This window comes from Dermacentor variabilis, chromosome 2 (genome assembly GCF_050947875.1).
Source record: "Dermacentor variabilis isolate Ectoservices chromosome 2, ASM5094787v1, whole genome shotgun sequence".
NCBI lineage: Eukaryota > Metazoa > Arthropoda > Arachnida > Ixodida > Ixodidae > Dermacentor > Dermacentor variabilis.
Genome location: NC_134569.1, coordinates 135,675,371 through 135,680,128, shown reverse-complemented (window position 1 = coordinate 135,680,128; position 4,758 = coordinate 135,675,371).

The following is a 4,758-nucleotide window of genomic DNA, read 5'->3' as shown; positions in this document are numbered from 1 at the left end:
AGAGTCGAATCTTTATGGTGGAAGGTTTTGCAGGAAAGATCACCTATCCTGCAGACCCATTCACCGTGGTTGAAGCGTCAGTATACAGATGATGATGATCGTTGTACGTCTCGTACAGCAAGAGCAGTGAAAGCTGCTTGAGTGCTGGAGACGAGAGTTGGGCTTTTGTTCGTATGCCTGGTACGATAAGTCGAACCTTTGCTTGAGCCAAGCACCAGGGTGGAAACGGAACTTGCGCTGGAGCTGTATAACCTGATGGAAGGTATGCACGATAGGGCAGGACAGTTTCACAAATGGAAGCACGTGGTCGATCCTCTGGCAGTGAGGCTAGATGATGGGCAGGGGCTCGAGCAAGGTGTCTTACGTGTGCTCTGAGTGCTTCCACGACTATATGGGTCTTGGCTGGGAAATCGTGTGCAATCGCAATGGTTTCAGCCATTAACGAACACCGCGGCAATCCAAGACACACTCTAAGCGCCTGGGCCTGGACGCTTTCGAGTGTACGGATATTACTTCTGCAGGTGTTGGTCAGCACAGGCAAGCTGTATCGCAAATACCCAAGAAAGAGCGTCCTGTACAGTTGCATCATTGCATGTACTGAAGTACCCCAGACATTTCCTCCAAGAAACTTAAACACATTAGAGATATCCGTCAGGCGCTTCTTTAGGTAGGCCACATGAGGACTCCAGCAGAGGTCGCGATCAATGATTACTCCTAAGAATCGGTGCGTCCTGACATAAGGAATGTTTTGACCGTCGATAGAGACATCGTATGATCTCATTGGCTTCCGGCTAAACGCGACCAATGCGCATTTTTCTGGCGAGATCTTGAGGCCTTGTTCATTTAAGTAGGCCGATGTTGACGTGGCAGCTTTTTGAAGCCTGGCGCGTACTTGCGGCCGTGTCACACCAGATGCCCACACGCAAATGTCATCGGCATACATTGATATTTTAACTGTGTTCGGAAGTCGTTCCACGAGACCAATGAGTACAAGGTTGAAAAGCGTTGGACTCAAAACACCACCTTGTGGAACTCCATGGTGCGTATAATATTGCGAGGTTGGGCCAGCTTCAGTGTTAAGAAATAGAGACCGCCTATGTAAATAACTGCGAGTCCAACGATATAATGGACCGCCTAGGCCCACCGATTCCAATGCTTCAAGTATGGCGTCATGAAGAACGTTGTCGTAGGCTCCCTTTATATCTAAGAACATTGCGACAGATAACCTCTTACACGTCTTTTGGTGTTGAACATGGGTTACCAGATCGGTAACGTTGTCGATAGAACATCGGTGACGTCGAAAACCAGCCATGGCGTCCGGGTAGATTCCGTAATGTTCAAGATACCACTCAAGTCTGGCGAGGATCATTCGCTCCATTACCTTCCCAACGCAACTTGCCAGCGCAATCGGTCGGTATGAAGTAATCTCTAAGGGAGACTTGCCAGGCTTAAGAAGCGGTACCAGGCGGCTGAGCTTCCAATCTTGAGGAACTTTGCCCTCTTGCCAGGACTCGTTATAGATATGAAGGAGTGCACTTCGTGCCCGTGCACCAAGGTGACATAGCATGCGGTAAGATATGTCATCCGGACCAGGCGACGACGACCGATTACAGAGGGCGAGCGCCGCGTCAAGCTCTTGCGTCGTGAAAGGCAGATCCATGCGTGAATCGCGTGAATCTGGAATACGGTTCAATGTAAGCGAACCTGTGCGAGTTGGCTGACCCGCAATCATAGCACAGAAGTCTTCCGCCACATCAATGTCTTGTCGGCGCTGGAATAGTGCTAGGTCCTTAAACGGGAAACGCTGTTCCGGAACAGAACGTAGACCTCGCACAGTTCTCCATATTTGAGATAGCGGTTTGCGGGGATCTAGCGACGCACAAAATTTCGACCAACGCTGAGCCTCTAGTTTATCCATGCGCCGTTGTATCTTCTTTTGCGTTCGCCTGGCTGTTCTGAGATCCTGAATTGACTTAGTGCGTCGATATCTCCTTTCGGCACGACGGCGAATCGCACGAAGCCGCTCCAATTCCAGGTCGAATTCAGAATACCTTGGAGAACACGTAAGTGTGCGCGTGGCCGTCTGTGCCGTTTTCTTAATAGCTTGTTGAAGTCCACAAGAGAGGCCTTTGTGACAAGCGTCCTCAATCTGGGATTTAAAGACAGACCAATCTATTCTTCGTATCGTGGTGAACGTATACGTGTTAGACATTCCCTTGATCTTGCGGTAAGTGGGGATGTGGTCACTTCCGTGCGTTTTAATGTCCAAAAACCACTTAACATGTGTGGCGAGGCGGTGGGAGACGAAAGTCAAATCGAGGCAGCTGCTGTACGTTATTCCCCGCAGAAATGTTGGACTCGCGTCATTCCGCAGGTAGAGACCATTGTTGGAAGCTAATGAAGCTAGTCGTCTTCCCGTCGCGTTAACCTTTGAGCTTCCCCAAATGGTATGGTGAGCGTTGAAATCCCCGGTGATAATCCATGGACCAGGTTGTGTTTTCAAGATGTCTTCTAGTCTTTTGGTGTCAAATCGACTTGATGGAGACAGATACACCCCCAAGAGTGCAAAGGTGACTTTCCTATTTTTAACAGTCATGCACACATACTGATTGTCGTCATGATGTTGCACCGGTTGGACGACGTAAGTGAGTTCACGGCGAATAAACACGACCACCTTGCTACTTTTGATGTCGCTTGATGAGAATATTGTCTCGTAGCCGGATAGTCTCATTGGATGGGATAATCTTGGTTCACAGATGACAATGATTGGAAAGCGGTTAGTAAGAACAAATTGACGAAAATCGGAGATGCGAGATCTTAGACCTCTCGCGTTCCACTGAAGGATCGACGCTTCTCTGACCTCCTTACGAAATGACTTGTGATTGTCAGTCATGGCTTCACTCAAGGCTTGCTATGACGGGGCTCAGCGCGTCGAGCACTTGTAGTCCACTACGAGCAGATGGAGTGTCAATGCTTGTCAGCATGGCCCTGATGACATTCACAATGGATCGCAGCACCGGGATCATTTGGCAGTCGACTGTTGAAGCCTCACCGACAGAAGCGGGCTTCGATGGGAGCATCAAGCGTGGAGGCTCCTTAGAAGACTGAGAGCTTGCAAGCGCCGGCCACTCTTCCACGGGGCAGCATTTCCCCTCTGAGGCCTCCTTGTGCTCTCGGGCGTTCTATATGAAGATGATGGCGTTGGCGCAAGCGGCGCACGAGCTCCACCCTGTCTTGAGGACGTCGATGTCGATGACGACGTCGACGCCGGATCTTTTCTGAGGCTTCTCTATGGGTTGAGTTATCCCTCACCATTTGCTTCAGAACTTCGAACTCTTTTTTGATTCTTGGGCATTCTTTAGACGTCGCTTCATGGGTGCCTTCACAGTTGCCACACCTAAAGTTTTTGGCACGGCAGACATCTACGCTGTGTGACTCCGCGCACAGCTGTGTGACTCCGCGCGGGGCATATTGGGGAGTTTGTGCAGGCGCCCTTAACATGTCCGATCTTAAAGCACTTGTGGCATCGAAGCGGCTTTGGGATAAACCGTCGTACGACATGTCGGAAGTGACCGACCTTTACGTGCGAAGGGATGGAATCCCCCTTGAACACAATCTTCACACAACGGCTGTTGCCAAGTCGGCATACGTACGTGATGACCATTCCTTCGTATGCCGGTTTGATCAGAATTGGCAGGTCCGAGTTCGAAATAGCCAAGTCAACATCGTAGATCACACCTGCAGTGCAGGCCCCATCCATAGGTATGACCGATCGTACTTTTATGTTGCCCAAATCAGTTATCTGTCGTAGCGTCTCCAGCGTGGTTCCACGGGTTGTGTCGACAGCTAGAACATTCTTTCGTGTGTTCAGCCGGACTTCCTTGATTTCGTTTGGCGCCTTTCCCTCAATAAAAACACAGAGAGCTTGCCTGTTCAATACTCGAAGGTTGACAGAAGAATCCACTGGCATGAAGAGGATGGTGTGCGGCCAGCGTTCACTACCTGCCTGCATGGTTGACGTACTGGCTGGTGACGACGCCTTGATAAGCCTCCTTTTAGCCCTTCGGCTCCTCACCGACACGAAGCTGTCATCAGATGAGTCGTCACCTGTGATTGAGTAAACTTCTGTGTCTTCGCTGGTGCTGGACCAGGTGCCTCGTTTCCTTGAGGAACTTGTTAATGTAGTGATCTTGCCAGACGGGCCGGCAATAGGCTCTGCATCCATGGCCACAGGAGTAGGAGTCTCTCTTGAGCGGTCACTGGTGGTTGACCAGGTGCCTTGACTCATAGAAGAGATTGCCGTTGCAGACTTCTGGCCGCACGGGCCTGCGGAACGTTCCGCGTCCAGCGCCTCAAGCCAGGACGCGGAAAATGCCCCAGAGACTGATGAAAATTTGACGAAAACTGGCTAGCTGGGACAGATGCGTTCTAGCACTGAGGAACGGAAGCACCATGAAGGCCGTGTTTGATTGCCAATAAATCCGCTTCAGCTGAGTGCATTGAAGTACTTCTTGCGGAAAGTATTTCTGAAATAGCCTATTTTAACTTCGAATACATTTCTTTTCGATAAAAAGGGGTTCAGGGTCTCTGTAAACCACGTTCGCCCCATTGCAAAGTGTTGTTCAGGAACTCACTCGACGTACGTCCTGCCTCTTCGAGTAGCGAGGTGCTTCTGACGACGTGCAACTCCCATCCCCTCTCTAGCCCTACCACGTGACAGGCTTCTCAAACTTCACACACACGCTTATATCTACTCTT